Raw genomic sequence first — 19,868 nt, forward strand, 5'->3', positions numbered from 1 at the left:
CTCCTCCAAAAACTAGGTGCGTCTTGTGGTCTGGTGCGTCTTATAGAGCAAAAAATACGGCATTATTATTCTTGCTGGTGCAGTCACTGACAATTTTACTGGTGCATAAATCTGTCAAATAAACTAGAAGTGGCTCTTGCATTCCTGCACCCCACTTTCAAATGGAAATGCAAGGCAGTGGCGCTTGCTCACAAAATCAAGGGTTAGGAACTGCACTCCGTTTCTCCTGAAAGAGCGAATTGTCTGCCCTCGTCCTCCCCAGGTCTGCAGAATGAATGTCTTCCATCCCTGCAGGGCTAAACCGAGTGGTTCCTTCCTGAAGCCTTCTGCCCTGGAGAGGCATTTCATTCCCCTCAGAAGCAACATCTTTTCATGGTTTAATGATGCCCAGCTGGGCTGCTGGGCTTCACAGCCAGCTGAGGTCATGTTCAAGTTCTCTTTGGCGCATGCATGATCGCCGTGTATAAATGGAAACCTGCACTGCATAGTAACTCTTGCATTAAGCCCCTTTCTCAAGTCTGGCAAACTTCCGTGATCAGAACTGCTGGCATTCCAGCCCTCCATAGTCAAAAATGATATATTTTTTAAATCTCTCTCTCTCTCTCTTTTTAAAAAATCTGTCCCTTGGTTTAAAAATCTTCTCCCCTGGAGAAGCAAAAGAGGAACAGAGAGGCCAATACATTAAAAAGCTCAGGCTGGTGTTGAGTTCAAAGATTAGAACTGCAAGCTATTTGGAGGGTTCGTCTCAGCTGGTGTTCCTCTTTCAATTTCGCTGCCTGGGACATAATTCAGAATTCTCAGGTCAGCTTGAAAATACTCAAAACGGGAGATGCGGTGATTGGAACGGTGGTGATGGGAGAGGCAGGGGAATTAAATTTCTGGCCTTTACGAAGCAAAGCTTGAAGTCACAACGCCCAGTAAAAGAGGAGCGTATGGTGATATGAAGGCTAGAGGAAACTTCAAGAGGAAGGCCGCGCCAGGGCGCCAGGGCTGACTTGAAGTCTTCCCCTTTCACTGACCCCTTTTAAGTGGCAGGGGGGCGAGAGGGTCATTAAATTTGCAGCTTGCAAACATCAGTGCAGCAGGTAAATGATAAAGGTAAAGGGACCCCCGACCATTAGGTCCAGTCGTGGCCGACTCTGGGGTTGCGGCGCTCATCTCGCTTTACTGGCTGAGGGAGCTGGCGTACAGTTTCCGGGTCATGTGGCCAGCAGGACTAAGCCGCTTCTGGCAAACCAGAGCAGCGCACGGAAACGCCGTTTACCTTACCGCCGGAGCAGTACCTATTTATCTACTTGCACTTTGAGGTGCTTTCAAACTGCTAGGTTGGCAGGAGCAGGGACCGAGCAATGGGAGCTCACCCCGTGGCGGGGATTCAAACCGCTGACCTTCTGATTGGCAAGTCCTAGGCCCTGTGGTTTAACCCACAGCGCCACCCGCGTCCCAAACAGCTACAGTTTTGAAGCCTGCACCCCAGACCACTGAGGATCATCCAGGCAGAGACTCCTTACACTGCGTTTAAAACTAAAATCGCATTTGGGTAGAAACTGTTTCTCAGGTGGCTAGTCCTAGTCTTTATAACCCTGTACCTTCTTCCAGAAGGCAGAAGCTGAAAGAGATCATTTCCGGGGTGCGCACTGTCCTGCGCTGTCTCTGCAGCTTTCTTATGGCACCTGGAAGCATAGATTTGATCCAAGGTGGGAAGAGTGCACCCAATTATTCTCTCTGCAGTCTTTACAACTCTCGACAGCATTGTTTTTTCCCTGACCGTGCAGCTCCCAAACCACACACACAGACCCTAAGTTAATGCACTCTCCACAGTACAATGGTAAAATGCCATCAACAGGTCCTTTGAGAGATTGTTTTTTTCCAGAGGATTCTCAGAAAATATAACTGAAGCACCGTCAGCACCAACCACTGACCACAGCAGTAGTGTTGGCATCACCCTCCCCAGCTTTAGGACTGGGTTATCCCCCCCCCCACACAGCCAGTAGGTGGAGATGCCTCCTCATTTCCTCAGGAGGCTGAGCTGGAAACAGCAGCCCAGCCCTGTCAACGTCCTTGGTGGGGCTTGGACCCCTGGTAGCAGTGTCTCCCCCACAACCTGGATAGTGGGAGTCGTCCCCGTCCCCCCGCTGTCCCACGACTCCCAGGACACCTAGCAGGAAAGGGACCAAGGTGCCCACCATTATTCCTGCATTGCAGGAGGTTGGACTAGACGGCCCTATGGTTTCAGCCTGGGAAATAATATAAATTTTCATGTGTTTCTAGGCAAGCAAAGGGTTAACACGCATGGAGTTCCCCCTGTAAATTCCTAGAGAGGACACTCTGTGAGGTCACATCCCCTGTTTGCCCCGGTACAACTTCCTCACTCCCCCACCCTTTGCCATGTAACTAAAGAGACAAGACTGAGCACAGACTCCATTTTTTTTTTATCTCAACCACATGTTTTGTAATATATTCTGCCTGTCTTGTTTTTCACTGCTGCAACAAGTCTTTATGCAGATAAACAATATTTTCATTCCTGCATTGCAGGCTTCTGGGCGATTATTTTGTTTAGAGGGATTTTTTTTTTTAAAAAAGAGGAAGATCCAGCCTGCGAAAGCATCCTGGATAAATATGAATAAGGTTAAGCAATTTGGTCCCAGAGCGTTTCCACATTTTATGCTGCAAAGGGTAATTTTAAACTCTAGCTAGCTAGACGTTAATCTCAAACACAAGTTGGTCAGAGGAAGGACAAGCGATAAATAATACGCTCTCCAGATCCATGCAGCATTCAGGACCCTTGCCCCCAGGGGGAGCCAGAGAGCAGAAAAGAGCAGAAGCAGTTTCAGCACCATGGACAGATCTCGCTGGCTTCTGTGTTGCTCCTTCCATCACTGCAAGAACACCTACTTCTTGGCATTCAAAGAGAGCAGGGTTGTGCCAGAATGGGCACCTTGGCCAACTCTTTCGCTCACCCCACAGTGCCTCTCGCCGTGTCCTTCTCACAGCCTTGAGGAATTTCAGCTGTGGGTAGGTCCTCAGCACCGACTTGCCTCTCTTCCTCCTCCTCCTCCTCCTCCTCCTCCTCAGTAGGGTCTGTGGAGAGAAGGGGAGGGAGTCAGGACACCCAGACTATGCACAAACACTCTCCAGACCTCGCTCACCTGTAATTGCACCTGTTCCAATCCTGTGTACCAACCTCACCAAGGGGCACCGATCTTTCAATCTCGCAGCAACACCTTGTCCAGATTTTTCTTAAAGCACACCTGGTTGCAGGGTGTAGTGTCTAGGTGTTGCACCCCCTGTCCATTTCTACACCATGATTTATTTTACACACACACACGTCTACACACACCCCGGCTAACTTTGCAGTCATACGTAAAAAGGAGAGAAGCTATTAAGTTTACAGACAAAGTAGGCTTTGAATGTTATACACAGAACAAGCACAGTGGCTCTCCGAGGAACTGGAGGGCAATTGCGTACTACATCTGCAAGAACGGGGCCAACCCAAGACGTTTTGCTGACCATGAGACCAATTGCAACCTTGGTTTCTTCCCTCCCATTCCATTTAGAAAAGTCGGCGGGCAATTGGGGCGCAGGTCCATGGAGGCGCGGGTTAATTCCACGCCCAGGGCGGCTGTCTACCAGCTCCATCTGGTACGCTGACTGACAGCCTCCCTGCCTGCTCCCTGTCTCGCCAGAGTGGTACATTTTCTGCTTGGACTACTGCATTGTGCTCTACGTGGGGCTACCTTTGAAGGTGACTCGGAAACTACAACTAATCCAGAATGTGGCAGCTAGACTGGGGACTGGGAGTGGCCGCCAGGACTACATAACACTGGTCTTGAAAGACCTACATTGGCTCCCGGTACTTTTCAGCACAATTCAAAGTGTTGATGCAGACCTTTAAAGCACTAAACGGCCTCAAAGGCCCAGTAGACCTGAAGGAGTGTCTCCACCCCCATCGTTCAGCCTGGACACTGAGGTCCAGCGTCGAGGGCCTTCTGGGAGTTCCCTCCCTGCGAGAAGTGAGGTTACAGGGAACCAGGCAGAGGGCCTTCTCGGTGGTGGCACCCGCCCTGTGGAACGCCCTCCCATCAGGTGTCAACTACACAACATTTAGAAGACATCTTTTTAATGTTTAATGCTTTACTATGTCTTTATAAGGGACGCAGGTGGTGCTGTGGGTTAAACCACAGAGCCTAGGACTTCTGATCGGCATCAGAAGGTCAGCGGTTCGAATCCCCGCAACGGGGTGAGCTCCCGTTGCTCGGTCCCTGCTCCTGCCAACCTAGCAGTTTGAAAGCACGTCAAAGTGCAAGTAGATAAATAGGTACCACTCCAGCGGGAAGGTAAACGGCGTTTCCGTGCGCTGCTCTGGTTGGCCAGAAGCGGCTTAGTCCTGCTGGCCACATGACCCAGAAGCTGTACGCCGGCTCCCTCGGCCAATAAAGCGAGATGAGCACCACAACCCCAGAGTCATCCGCGACTGGACCTAATGGTCAGGGGTCCCTTTACCTTATGTCTTTATATATGCTGGAAGCCGCCCAGAGTAGCAACCCAGTCAGTTGGGCTGGGTACATATAAATTGTTGTTGTTGTTGTTGAATGGCAATGAGGAGAAGAGGAGGTTAAGGGGTGATATGATAGCCATGTTCAAATATATAAAAGGATGTCACATAGAGGAGGGAGAAAGGCTGTTTTCTGCTGCTCCAGAGAAGCGGACACGGAGCAATGGATCCAAACTACAAGAAAGAAGATTCCACCTAAACATTCGGAAGAACTTCCTGACAGTAAGAGCTGTTCGACAGTGGAATTTGCTGCCAAGGAGTGTGGTGGAGTCTCCTTCTTTGGAGGTCTTTAAGCAGAGGCTTGACAACCATATGTCAGGAGTGCTCTGATGGTGTTTCCTGCTTGGCAGGGGGTTGGACTCGATGGCCCTTGTGGTCTCTTCCAACTCTATGATTCTATGATTCTATGATTCCACTGCACCGAGGGCAACAGGTGAGCTTAGCTGTCGCTTGGCAGAAGGGAGCTGCTAGATCAGGAAAAAGTGATCAGGGATGAGAAGGTGCAGACAGCTTCCCCCCCCTGCTCCATCCCTCCTAGTGAGTGGAACGCTCTCTCAAACGCTTCTAGGTGTTAAACGGACTGTTAATTGCTGAGTGTAAATTGTTTCAGCTGTTAGGTAAGCTGTGATTCCTGCATTTATTCGTTTACTTGAAGCTGAGGTTTGCAAAAGGTAAAGCAGTAAAATGAAGGGGAGGGGGAAATCACAACCCTGCTTTAAAGCATACGGAAGTTAAGATACCAAAACAGATAAAAATCACCTTGACGTCCTAAGCATGGGGGGGGGGGGGCTTGGCCAAAGAAGGATGTTTTTAGCAGGTGCTAAAAAGCGTAGGATGGAGGCGTCCGCTTGTTCTCAGTAGGCAGGTGGTTCTAAAGTGAGTTATGCAGAATGACATTTGTAGCAGTGCTAAATGCACTGAAGGGGGCTGGACTAGATGACTCTTGAGGTCCCTTCTGACTGCCATTTCCTGATCTTATGTGCCTTTGTTATATATTGCTGCATTTGGACTCAGATTCCCCCCCCCCAAACCACTTTGAACACAGGCTTGACTCGTGGGGGAATCGCGGCACATAAATTAATCGACAACGGCAGTATATACACACACAAGCCAATGAAATATAGAACAAATCGTGGCACGCTGAACAAACCGAAACAGAGTCTGGCCCACAAACTCTTATTACGATGAAAGCAAGGGAGTCAGAAATCATTTTACGCAATCGCAGTAAAAACTAAGAGCGCACCAGAAAGCGCCAGGTTCCGAGACCAATAATGAAAATTCATCAGCATTTCCGGGAAACTTTGTCCTAATATGGAATTTGCAATTTGGCTGGAGAGCTGCGTTGCGACATTCGTAGAAGCGCAGATTTGAAAGGAACGGCTGTGCTTCGATTCATATTTTCATTTTGGAAAATGCAAAAGCCTTTAAATGCTAAGGGAATCTAATTCCTCTCCCACTTCCAGCGGTTCCCACAATTCTGCCACCCCCCCCTCCAGTTTGCAAAGGTGCCCACCAGGGCCGGAAGGTTGGCAACCAAAATATCACCCCCAGATCTCTAGCAAGAACTGTGCTCCCCCCCAAAAAACCCCTGACAAATAATATCCAAAGCTGCAAAGGTGATGTTAGTTGCATCTAACAAGCTGATCCACCCCTAAGTAGTTTTGCTTTATTAATGCTTTAATCCTAAATAGGCTTACTTTAGATTAAGGCTGAGTTCATTGCAGCTTATGTAGCAGAAGGTGTGTGCGCTTAAGAACGAAATATGAGCTTGCTGGATTAAGCCAATCGCCCATCTACCTATCCTGCCTCTTCTTACTTGCTTTTTCTCTAAACGAAAAAGTCCCAAGCAGGGTGGATTTGATTTAAATCAAATCGATTTAAATCACTAGTCGGTAAGACTTGATTGAAATCATATATTTTTTTTACAGAAAGACTCATTCTGGCTGGTATCATCTTAATATTCACAACCCGAGGAAGGTTTCATTTTTGGAATAATAATTTTTCAGAGCAGTTTTTACAGTTATATCAAAAATTGCTGATTTGGTTATACTATTGGAAATACATAGACAAGTAATTATGAAATTATTGCGAGGTTTAATAAGTTAACTCTTTATATTTGGGCAACTTTTCTGCTGTACTTGATTGGAAGGAGAAAAATAATCATTTCTTTAATAACAATTTAGACAATTTATTTAACTAAAACCATAACATTATAGCATATGTATCCATGTTTGTTAACTGATGTGGTTAAACAATTTAAAAGAAAAGAAAAGAAAGAAAACCAAAAACCTTAGACTGAGTTTTAGCACACATGAAAAACTTAAAAGCAAATCCTTTCCTGATGAATAGTCTTTGGACTATAATGTAACTTGCCGTATTTTTCGTCCCATAGGACGCTCCGTCCCATAGGACGCACATAGTTTTTTTGAGGGGAAATAAAGGAAAAAAATTTCCCCTTTATTTCCCCCCCAAAAGCAGGTCGGGGAAACCGAACCAGGTTGAGGAACAGCGGGATGGCGGCGCTGTGCCTCCCTGCTGTCCCCCGAGCTTGTGGGGCTGGCCGATGTCTGCCCGACGCAAGGGGCGCTCTGCTTCAGGGCGCCCCTCGCGCCGGGCGGCAGGCTGCTATCCACAGCGTGGGGAGCCCTGCGGCGAACTCCCGCAGGGCTCCAACACGCTGTGGATGTCTGCCCGGCGCGAGAGGCGCTCTGCTTCAGGGTGCCCCTCGCACAGCGGCAGGCTGTTATCCGCAGCGTGGGGAGCCCTGCAGGGAACTCCTGCAGGGCTCCAACACGCTGTGGATGTCTGCCCGGCACGAGGGGCACTCTGCTTCAGGGCGCCCCTTGCGCCGGGCGGCAGGCTGCTATCCGCAGCGTAGGTAGCCCTGCGGGAGTTCCCACAGGGCTGCCTAGGCTGCGGATGTGTTCCCGAAGTGCCGGGCGCTCTGCTTTCAGCGCGCCCGGCGCTCCAGGAAGCAGGTTGCTATCCGCAGGCTGCGGATGTCTTCCTGAAGCCTGGAGAGCGAGAGGTGTCAGTGCGCACCGACCCCTCTCGCTCTCCAAGCTTCAGCGAAAGCCTGCATTCGCGCCATTGGACGCACCCAGATTTCCCCTTCATTTTTGGAGGGGAAAAAGTGCGTCCTATAGGGCGAAAAATACGGTAAAAACAAAACAATCTTTGGAAAGATTTTCTTCCAAAAGCACTTTATTTTAAAAATCCAACTGAAATAAAAAAAAAATACACAATTGAAATAAAATAAAAAATCTGATTTTATTTATTTATTTATTTTAAAAAATCATTGATTTTCATCCACCCAGGTCCCAAATTCTGCAACCTTTCCTTGGGGGGGGGGGGGTTTCACTCCACCCCCTTTATAATTTTGCTTGCCCTTTTCTGCAACCTTTTCCAAACTCTACAATATCCTTTTTCAGGTGAGGCGACCAGAACCGGAAGCAATATCCCAAATATGGTCACACCATAGATTTGCATAACGGCATTACGATATCGGCAGTTTCATTTTCAATTGCTTTCCTAATGATATCGCTGGCATGGAACCTGCCGTTCCAGCAGCTGCCACACTCTGAGTCAGACAACGCGCTAGCAAATCCGTGCTTGAGGTTTGTACCAGAGGCAGAATAATAATAATAATAATAATAAAATTGCCGATATTCAGCACTTGGTACACACTTCAGAATTCACTATCGAAGTTTTGGATAGATGCACTCCCTCTAACAGCGAACTCAGCTGCTGAGCACTGACAGAAATGGAGACAAAATGTGGGGAGTGGGAAACAAAAATACAGATGTACACTGGTACCTTGGGTTAAGTACTTAATTCGTTCCGGAGGTCCGTTCTTAACCTGAAACTGTTCTTAACCTGAAGCACCACTTTAGCTAATGGGGCCTCCTGCTGCCACCATGCCGCCACCGTGCAATTTCTGTTCTCATCCTGAAGCAAAGTTCTTAACCTGAAGCACTATTTCTGGGTTAGCAGAGTCTGTAACCTGAAGCGTATGTAACCCAAGGTACCCCTGTATTTACGGTGTGGTAGCCTACACATCACATAGTTCATGAATGCAACATACAGTGGGCGCTCGGGTTGCGCACATGATCCGTGCGGGAAGCACATCCACAACCCGCTCGTCCGCAACCCGCAGCGCCGCGTCTGCGCACATGTGGGTTGCGATTCGGCGCTTCTGTGCATGCGCAAAGTGCGATTTGGTGCTTCTGCACACGTGCAAGCACCAAACCCCGGAAGTGACGCGTTCCGGTACTTCTGGGTTTGGCGCAAGCCAAAATCGCGCAACCCGAAGCGCGGGTAACCCGAGGTATGACTGTACTGTCCCAGGATCCTAGTTATCACAGAATGAACCATGGGAGGAGAAGAAGAGAAGTCATTGATACTTTAAGGATGTAAAATGAGTATTTCAAATTGCAAAAACATTCGTTTTTAACCAGGTCTTTAGATCATTAGATTAAAATTAATAATAATAATTTTTATTATTTATGCCACACCCATCTGGCTGGGTTTCCTCTGCCCTTTTAAAATGTCGGGGTTTTTTTTTGGGGGGGGTCATTGGGTTGTTGATTTTATTCTGATTATTTTGTGTATTTTGTGGTTTTATATTTTGATTTTTTTCTGTGAACCACCCTGAGACCTTTGGGCATAGGGTGGTATATACATTCAATAAATAAATAAATAAGAAGGAATTGGCATGGTTTTACATGGGGTCCTCAAAAAGCCACCATCAAATGTAAGCTTTCATTAGCCTTGTAGTAAAAGCTTGCAAAATAAATAATAATAATAATAATAATAATAATAATAATAATAATAATAATAATAATAATTGTACCCTGCCCATCGGACTGGGCGGCTTCCAACAGATATAAAAACGCAATAGCTTTCTTGCCAGCACAACAGCACAGCACAAATCCACATGGATCTTCCTGGTTTTTACATGGGATGGTCACATCCAAATAATAATAATAATAATAATAATAATAATAATAATAATAATATCCCGCTCTTCCCAGTTCAAAAACCGGGCTCAGGGCGGCTAACAACAAATTTAAACCACTTAATTGATGCCGCAAAAAACAGCATAAAATACAGTATAAAACGTGAATAACAATAAATTCAGAATTCAAAAATCAATTTAGGGAGGAAATCCATCCAATAAACATTAGATGATCACCAGGGCTAGCTGGCTAAATTTGGCCCAGCGTGGAGACCAGGGGAGAATTAGCTGTGGGATCCCAGAGTGGGTTATACATATATACAGTTTATACATACAAACTGCATTTAAAGCACCTCACCAAAAGAGCCCCGGGAACTGCAGTTTCTTCTCGCAGAGTGACACCCCCTCAACAGCACCCTCAGCAAACTACAGTTCCCAGGAGGGATGTATGGTGTGTGTGTGTGGGGGGGGGGGGCTGATGGCACAGATCACAGGACATGTTGCGGAGCCCGAAAGGGTGGCAACCCCAGTTCAGCTGCTCAGGTGCCAGTCTGGCATTTGAGAAGCCCACAGAGCTGAAAGAGGAAGTGCGCCACTCTTCCCATCTTCCTCTGTCAACTCTAGACTCAGCCACACAGCTGCAAATAAAACGTTTTAAATGTGCAATATTCGAAGGTGACACTAGATGGCGGCAGTGAGCTATGCAAAAGTCAATGTAATTTTCAAAACTTTTCTTTAAAAAAATTTTCCCCCACAGCTATATGTGTGTAGAGTCTACCTCTATGTACTTTTCTAACCTGTGGTGGGGAGAGAAATGTAGCCACGCTCACCTTCTCATGGCAAAAGGGGGCAGCGGGGAGGGGAGGGGCTCAGTGGCTTTTTGGGCAGTGAGGGAAAGCCCCAAGGGCATAATTGCACCCACAGGGGAGCCATGGGGTCAGTCTAGGGTTTACAGTATACTGCAAGTTGGGATGGTTGGCTTGCTAGAACTCTGAACTGGCTAGTAGGCAGTTCAAGGTGTTAAAAGGTAAAGGGACCCCTGACCGTTAGGTCCAGTCGTGGCTGACTCTGGGGTTGCGGCGCTCATCTCGCTTTATTGGCTGAGGGAGCCAGCATAAAGCTTCTGGGTCATGTGGCCAGCATGATGAAGCCGCTTCTGGCGAACCAGAGCAGCGCACGGAAACGCCGTTTACCTTCCTGCTGGAGTGGTACCTATTTATCTACTTGCGCTGGTGTGCTTTCAAACTGCTAGGTTGGCAGGAGCAGGGACCGAGCAACGGGAGCTCACCCCGTGGCGGGGATTCGAACCGCCGACCTTCTGATTGGCAAGACCTAGGCTCTGTGGTTTAACCCACAGCGCCACCCGTGTCATACTATTAATATATAAAGCCCTTAACAACATGCAACCAATTTACCTGCAAGGGCACCTTACCTCATATTCACAGCGTTACAATTTCCCCAAGCACCAGGTGTGTTTTGCAACTCCAGGTCCGACTGCAACCATGCGTAGATTCCTGGATACCAGGCTGGCGACTGACATCTCCATTTGGCCGGCCCCTCCAGCTTTCTTAAGCAGATAAGGAGAAGAGCTTATTTATTGCATTTATCTCCTATATTTTCCCCCAAGGAGTCCATGGTTCACCCCCCTCCTCAGTTAATCCGTACAACAACTCTCAGGTAGGTTGAGAGACTGTGACTGGCTCCAGGGTCAACCCAGTAAACTTCATGAGAGAAGGGGGATTTGAACCCTCATCTTCCAGGTCCTACTCTGACACTCTAACCCAGGCATAGGCAAACTTGGCCCTTCAGATGTTTTGGGACTACAGTTCCCATCATCCCTGACCACTGGTCCTGTTAGCTTGGGATGATGGGAGTTGTAGTCCCAAAAACATCTGGAGGGCCGAGTTTGCCTATGCCTGCTCTAACCACTACACCACACTGCCCTCCTAGAGTGCTTCTGCTATGGGGCAGCTCTATAAATTAAGTAGGGAAATAAATAGGGGAGGGGGGAGCCAAAGGACCCAAATTTTTTTCCTTGGACCTTGAATTTGTTTTATTCTGGATCGGATGTTTCTTTTTTCTTTTTTTGCCATTGTATCTTTTATTAATGAAATCATTAATGTCATTATAGATTTAACTTCACATACACACACATACAATATTACACACACACACACACACACACACACACAAATTAGTTTAATTTAGAATGTAAATTTCACCTTCTAATTCCACTTACATCTAAGTGGATTGTATGATTGGATGTTTCAATGTGTTGTAAACTGCTTTGAGACTTTTTTCTTTAAAATGCACAGTGGTATAGAAATGAGATTAATAATAATAATATTAATAATAATAATAATAATTGCCATTGGGGGAAGAGGTGCCTACACATTCCATTATCGCAACTGCAACCCAGGTTTAAGGTGCCATTTGGTGATTAGCTAGATCAGAGCTTTCCGAACTGTCGCGACACGTTCGTGTGCCGGCTGCAGCGTGCAGGCGTGTCGTGCAAACACTCCCCGCGCTCCTCAGGGGCCTGGGAAAAGGTTAGTTTAACCTCTGGTTTGCTAGTAAAACTGAATTACTGTGTCGCGAAATGATGCATGCCTCAAAAGCGTGTTACCAACATGAAAAATTTGGAAATGACCCCTCGACTGAGAAAAGCAGTTAGAAGAGTTCATGCCATTAAATAATAGTATCACCAGTATCCAGAGCAGAGCTTCTATAGAATCGTGGAATTGCAGGTGTTGTGAGGGACCCCAAAGGTCAACTAGCCCAACCCCCGATGCAGGAATCACAGCTCAATCATCCCTGATCGCCGCAGGCGAGTGGGTTGCAATTACTCGGAGGAAGAGAGGGTTTCCTTGGGGGCTGGGATGGGAAACATCTGTGGGCCTCCAGATGTCGTTGGACTACAACTCCCATCATGCCTCAAGCTGGCTACTAGGAGTAGCAGTCCAGTCACATCGGGAGCAGACGATTACTGGGCTGTGTGGTCAAAGACCCTGATCGCTCCCTCCGTTAGTATTCATGTATGAAAAAGGGCGGAATTAAAGAACCTTTTATTGAGGGTGAAAGAGGAGAGCGCAAAATATGGTCTGAAGCTCAACATCAAAAAAACGAAGATCATGGCCACTGGTCCCATCACCTCCTGGCAAATAGAAGGGGGAGAAATGGAGGCAGTGAGAGATTTTACTTTCTTGGGCTCCATGATCACTGCAGATGGTGACAGCAGCCACGAAATTAAAAGACGCCTGCTTCTTGGGAGAAGGGCAATGACAGGCCTAGACAGCATCTTAAAAAGCAGAGACATCACCTTGCCAACAAAGGTCCATATAGTTAAAGCTATGGTTTCCCCAGTAGTGATGTATGGAAGTGAGAGCTGGACCATAAAGAAGGCTGATCGCCGAAGAATGGATGCTTTTGAATTCTGGTGCTGGAGGAGACTCTTGAGAGTCCCATGGACTGCAAGAAGATCAAACCTCTCCATTCTTCAGGAAATCAGCCCTGAGTGCTCACTGGAAGGACAGATCCTGAAGCTGAGGCTCCAAGACTTTGGCCACCTCATGAGAAGAGAAGACTCCCTGGAAAAGACCCTGATGCTGGGAAAGATGGAGGGCCCAAGGAGAAGGGGACGACAGAGGACGAGATGGTGGGACAGTGTTCTCGAAGCTACAAACATGAGTCTGACCCAACTGCGGGAGGCAGTGGAGGACAGAAGTGCCTGGCATGCTCTGGTCCAGGGGGTCACGAAGAGTTGGACACGACTAAACGACTAAAGAACAAAATGAAAAAGGGCACAAGAGGGAGACTGCAAATTTTAGCAGGCTTTCCAACAGATATAATTGTAGAGCTGATAAATATTACAAAGGGTGGGATAGGAAATGGGGTGCTGCCGAGTCAGACTGTGGGTCCCCGTAGTTCATTGTTGTCTGCACTGACTGGAAGCTGCTCTCTAGGGCTTCAGGAAGGAGGGTCTCTCTCTCCTCCAGTGCTACCTGGAGGTGTCAGCAAGGGTCGAACCTTGGGTCATTCTGCATTCAAAGCAGGGGCGTTGCACCGAAAGACGACCCTTCCACAAGGACAGTGTGGTCTACCAGTTTTACCTGGATAAAATGAAAATTAATGCACGTAGACAGCTTTTCTCTATCCTGTCTACCTGACACTTCTTTGCAGTCTTAATCTGGCCTCATTTTTCCCAGATCTAGCCCTCTGCCAAACTGCCTTTGGGGTCAGTGCTGAACTAGGTCCCTGAGAGGGGACCATAATAATAATAATAATAATAATAATAATAATAATAATAATAATAATAATACAGTGGTACCTTGGTTTTTGAACTTAATCTGTTCCAGGAGTCCGTTCAACTCCCGAAACCGTTCAGAAACCAAGGCGTGGCTTCCGATTGGCTGCAGGAGCTTCCTGCCACGTCAGACGTTCAGATTCCGAAAAACGTTCGCAAACCGGAACACTTACTTCTAGGTCTGCGGCATTCAGGAGCCAATTTGTTCGGGAGCCAAGCCGTTTGAGAACCAAGGTACCACTGTAATGTAATACGAGGCCATAATTTGTTTGGGGACAACTCCTGTTGGGTGTGGTGGCAGCTTTCCACAGAACTCTTTGCCAGCCTCGCTGGCTGAAGGCAGAGCTCTGTGCAATCACAAAGTCTCCCATCGTCAATAAAAAGTCTCCTAAGCTTGTCTCTATGTAGCATTGCATCATCAATATTATTTCGGAGATGGACACACACAATTTCGGCCTCGTTTTCTCCCGAAGAGCAGAGTGAAACCTGGAACTTTATTCATCATCTTCACTTTGGGGAGCAAACCCAGTTGACCTGTCGCACAACAGCAAGTCAGGCTGCCGTAAGCTCACGTACCTCCTGTCTGAGATACAACGATTTACCTCTGAGTAAACAGACGAGCTGTTCTTAAGCTCTTTTGGAAAAAAAAGATGCATTTTGAAACATGCTATTAATTTATCATTGGGATTATAATTCTAACCAGCACAGTTCATGCCCGTATATGATGGCAGACATTTTCGCAGACTAGATCCCACTTGATTAAGAGGAGCATTTCAGGGGCTGTATAGGTCAGTGAGAGAGCCTTACATGCAGAAGGTTGCAGGTTCAATCCCTGGCAACTCCTGGTAGCGCAGCGGGTTAGTGTGCTTGTCTTTAACCAGAAGATTGGTGGTTCGAGCCAATCAGCTGTGGACAGGATTCCTGCATTGCAGGGAGCTGGACTCGATCCTTGGGATCCCTTCCAACTCGACAATTCTATGACTACCTGCCTGAAACTGTTGCCAGTCTGTGTAGACACAACTGGGTTAAATGGTCTGACCTGGCAGAAGGCAGTTTACGATACAGTGGTACCTTGGTTTTCAAATGCCTTGCTACTCAAACGCATTGGTTCCCAAATGCCGAAAACCCGGAAATGAGCGTTCCGGTTTTCAAACATTTTTCGGAAGCCGAACGTCCAATGCGGCGGTCAGCTATTGTTTCCGGGGCGCCTGCACCAATCAGAAGCTGCGGCTTGGTTTTCAAACATTTTGGAAACCGACTTCTGGAATGGATTAAGTTTGGCGCTTTTGTTTTTGCTATTTACTTTGCGTTTCTGTTTTTGAGGCATTCTCGGTTCATTTGTTTTTGTGATTGTGTGGAACCCAGTTCAGCTACTGATTGATTGCTTGATTGTGTGACTGCAGAAATGGATAAAAGCCCCCCCATCCAAACAATGACTATCATCAGTGCAGGTAAGATTTTTTTTTTAAAATAACTTTTTACCATCTACAATATTGTCTTATTTATTTTATAGTACAGTACATTTGATTATTGCTTTCATTTTTATGGATCTATGGTCCATTGTAGTACAGTACATTTGATTATTGCTTTCATTTTTATGGATCTATGGTCTCGTTAGATAGCAGAATTCCTGTTAAAATACTGTTTTAGGGCTTGTTTTTAAAAGTCTGGATTAATCTGTTTTGCATTACTTTCTATGGGAAAGCGCGCCTTGGTTTTGGAACACTTTGGTTTTGGAACGGATTAAGTTTTAGAACCAAGTACTACAATATATCCCAAACAATGGGAGAAATTGGAAGGATCTCAAAAGCGAAGATAGACAGGGACTGGAAGGTGTTTAAAGGATACTTGCAAAACCATATCGAAAAATCAGTACTCCTATTAGAATAAACAAGTTCCGTTTTAAATACTGAAATACTAAATAAGATGCATAACAATGTGTAATAGAAAAAGAAGCGTGAAATTAGGTTAAAGGTGTGTGAAAGAAAGTAATAGAAGTGGAAAGAAATGGCAATTGAGTAGATTGGAAGTCTAACACCAAGGTGGGGTGAGGGGTGGTGGATGGTGATGGGGAAAGGAATTATTTGTGGGATTGAGTGTAGGTATGTTTGAACATTTTTCAGGATTGTATGAAATGTATGTTTGTATGCGTGTATATTTGCAATATGTGTGTATTAATGCTGAATTATTTTAACAATAAAAAACAATAATAATAAAAGTTTTAGAACCAAGGTGCCACTGTATTCCTATCTAAACCAGCCCTTTCTTTCAAAGTCATGTGGACTGAAATCTTGCTTTAGTTTATTGTTTTTTCAAGGAAATGAGCGTAACTCAGGGGCAGAGCTCTGGCTTTGCACCCAGAAAGCACTGAGTTCGATTCTCGGCGTCTCCAGGAAGAGCTAGGAGCATAGCTGCGCGGATGTTATTTTCCCAGAGATGGAAAGAAGATAAAGTCACGACCAGAGAAGAATGGCAGATTAATGGATTATGCCAAAATGGCTAAAATGACGGGAAGAAATTAGAAATCAGGAAGACCAAAATTTTAATAAAGAATGGGGGGAAATTATAATTTATCTTAAGAAACCATTGTGAGCAGTTAAAATGGTTTACTAGGATTGGAATAACACTTGTAGTTTAAAGGTGAATTTTGGATATACAGTAGTACCTCGGGTTACAGACGCTTCAGGTTACAGACGCTTCAGGTTACAGACTCCGCTAACCCAGAAATACCACCTTGGGTTAAGAACTTTGTCTCAGGATGAGAACAGAAATCGCGTGGTGGCGGCAGCGGGAGGCCCCATTAGCTAAAGTGGTGCCTCAGGTTAAGAATAGTTTCAGGTTAAGAATGGACCTCCGGAACGAATTAAGTTCTTAGCCCGAGGTACCACTGTAATGGAGAAGTAAAAGATTTGGATGATCATAAAAGATGCAAGAGGAAATGATGAATAACAGAATCCTCCACAAAGAGAAGGAGGGAAGACCAGGAGATTCTTGGAATCTTGTTTTTATGATCTATGTTCAATATACGACTGCAAAATTTTAATCTGAAAACCAAATAAATAAAAGATACAAATATATATTCTAGATGAAACAAAGAATGGAGGTCCACACATTGTCAGGCTTCATTACAGTAGAAGATGGGGCCGGTTTTGAGGTGTGCATGGTTGGTATTTGTTAAAACTGGGGCAACTCTTCCACCTTTCCTTTCTAAGGAAATCAAAGCCGAGTACAGTGGGACCTCGGGTTAAGAACTTAATTCGTTCTGGAGGCCCGTTCTTAACCTGAAACTGTTCTGAACCTGAGGTACCCCTTTAGCTAATGGGGCCTCCTGCTGCTGCTGCTGCCGCCGCGTGATTTCTGTTCTCATCCTGAAGCAAAGTTCTTAACCTGGGGTACTATTTCTGGGTTAGCGGAGTCTGTAACCTGAAGCGTCTGTAACCCGAGGTACCACTGTACGTGGTTCTCCCCCTCCCTCCTCATTTGATCCCTACAACAACCTTATGAGGTAGGTTAGGCTGAGAGGAAGAAATGGGACCTCAACATCCACCCCCCATGGCCAAGTGGGGGATTCAAACCCTAGTCCCGACCCTCTAACCACTGCACCGCCCAGTCTCTCTTCCTACACCCCCAGGGAACCGAACAGAGGAGAAGCACATCATTTTGAACCCTCTCCTCCAATTCATGCGGGTATTAAGAGACAAAACAGACAAGCCCCAGAATACAAGGACTTTCCTTCTTGCACCCCCAACAACTGCTGCAAATTGCGCCCCACACAAGAGGACACCCAACCCCAGAGGCTAACCCGCCCCCCCCCCCAAAATGCCCAGACTGGAGGAGGGATTTTGCAGCCTTAAAGGACAGGACAAAGGTGGAGACCGCGGGAAGGGATGCGAAGGAGCGATGGAGAGGGATCTTTTGCAAGAGGAGGCGCTTGCAACTTTTCGCCTGGCAAGTCCACAGGTGGCTGCTCCATCCTGAGTTTCTCCACTTGCCTGGGAGATCAGAAACAGCTGCGGTGGGGCAGATGCATCCCCCCCCTTCCCCTCTCCCCTCCCTCCCCGTCTGATTCCCTTTCTTCCCAGTCCCCAAAGAAAGAAAAGGCACAGAATCCAGACCTCACCTGCGTCTCTCTCTCTCTCTCTCAAGGCATCTTTTGCAGTTCAGAGCTCTTGAAACGCAGCCGGAGAACCCCCGCTTTTTATAGAGGGGCACATGGGAGGGGCTGCCATGCTGATGAGCCCATTCTCTGCCCCCCCTTCCCCTCTTTTAATGCAACCAGTAAGTTTTCATCTACCCACCCTCTCCTCTCTCATCTGTGCAAAGGCGCAGATTACATCATAGATATAGTAGCCTCTCTTTCAGAATAAGAGTCTCCACCCACCCTGGGTAGGAGGGGAGGGAAAGGGGGGGGCAAGGGAGGAAAAAAGCAGGCTAGCAACAGGTTTGATGAAGCTGGAATCACTGGAAGTTTGGAGGGAGGGAGGGAGGGAGGGAGGGAATTGAGGCGAGCTGGCAGTGGCAGTGACATGGCATCATTAGGGAAGCAAATCTCGCCACCAAACACCTGCACCATTTCCCTGAACTTTAAGCGCCCGGCTATTTCTCTGCTTCTAACTTTCCTTGCAGGCTCCATCACATGGAGGGGAAGAGGTCAAGCTGCCAAGAAGACGGTTCTCTGCAGACCTCCAAGTGTCCCCGTTTTTCAGTGACACTCTGGGCCGGGTTTGCAGAAGCCGTCCCAAGTTTGCGATTTGATTTTCCTTAAGGTAGGGACACAGGTGGCGCTGTGGTCTAAACCACAGAGCCTAGGGCTTGCTGATCAGAAGGTTGGCAGTTTGAATCCCTGTGATGAGGTGAGCTGCTGTTGCTCGGTCCCTGCTCCTGCCAACCTAGCAGTTCGAAAGCACGTCACAAATGCAAGTAGATAAATAGGTACCACTCCAGTGGGAAGGTAAACGGCGTTTCCGTGCACTGCTCTGGTTCGCCAGAAGCGGCTTAGTCCTGCTGGCCACATGACCTGGAAGCTGTACGCCGGCTCCCTCGGCCAATAAAGCGAGATGAGCGCCGCAACCCCAGAGTCAGCCACGACTGGACCTAATGGTCAGGGGTCTCTTTACCTTTACCTTCAGTAGGGACGTGGGTGGTGCTGTGGGTTAAACCACAGAGCCTAGAACTTGCCAATCAGAAGGTTGGCGGTTTGAATCCCCGCGACGGGGTGAGCTCCCGCTGCTCGGTCCCTGCTCCTGCCAACCTAGCAGTTCGAAAGCACGTCAAAGTGCAAGTAGATAAATAGGTACCACTCTGGCAGGAAGGTAAACAGCGTTCCCGTGCGCTGCTCTGGTTCTCCAGAAGCGGCTTAGTCCTGCTGGCCACATGACCCGGAAGCTGTACGCCGGCTCCCTCGGCCAATAAAGCAAGATGAGCGCCGCAACCCCAGAGCCGTTCACAACTGGTCAGGGGTCTCTTACCTCTACCTTCCTTAAGGTAAAGGTAAAGGGACCCCTGACAGTTAAGTCCAGTTGTGAACGGCTCTGGGGTTGCAGCGCTCATCTCGCTTTACTGGCCAAGGGAGCCGGCGTTTGTCTGCAGACAGTTTTTCTGGGTCATGTGGCCAGCAGGACTAAATCACTTCTGGTGAACCAGAGCAGCACACGGAAACGCCGTTTACCTTCCCGCTGGAGTGGTACCTATTTATCTACTTGCACTTTGACGTGCTTTTGAACTGCTAGGTTGGCAGGAGCAGGGACAGAGCAACGGGAGCTCACCCCGGTGCAGGGATTCGAACCGCCAACCTTCCGATCCTTGGCTCAGTGGTATCCCTATTGCTACTGTGCCCATTCTTCTTCCAGGCACGTCCGGCAGGTAGATTGTGATCTACCAGTAGATCACTGGACGTCTGTGGTAGATCGCTGATAGATCACTGGCTCCCCTCAAAGAAGCTCAGCCACTTTGACCTGAACCCCCCAAAAGAGGGTAGATTACGGCCAGTTTTTAACTCCATGAGTAGATCGCAGTCTCTCGGGAGTTTGCCACCCCTGTGACAGATGACAGCA

At 47.3% G+C, this 19,868-nt stretch overlaps 1 long non-coding RNA gene across 1 annotated transcript; it reads right to left on the bottom strand.

Moving 5' to 3' along the window:
* Window positions 1-2,409: 2,409 nt before the first annotated feature.
* LOC114588567 (uncharacterized) lies at window positions 2,410-18,121 on the bottom strand. Its single transcript, XR_003704478.2, has 3 exons — window positions 17,936-18,121; window positions 10,945-11,079; window positions 2,410-3,081 (listed from the first exon to the last, which is right to left on the bottom strand). It is a non-coding gene; the product is annotated as an uncharacterized LOC114588567 (long non-coding RNA).
* Between the last annotated feature and the right edge of the window lie 1,747 nt (window positions 18,122-19,868).

This window comes from Podarcis muralis, chromosome 18 (assembly GCF_964188315.1).
Source record: "Podarcis muralis chromosome 18, rPodMur119.hap1.1, whole genome shotgun sequence".
Taxonomy (NCBI): Eukaryota; Metazoa; Chordata; class Lepidosauria; order Squamata; family Lacertidae; genus Podarcis; species Podarcis muralis.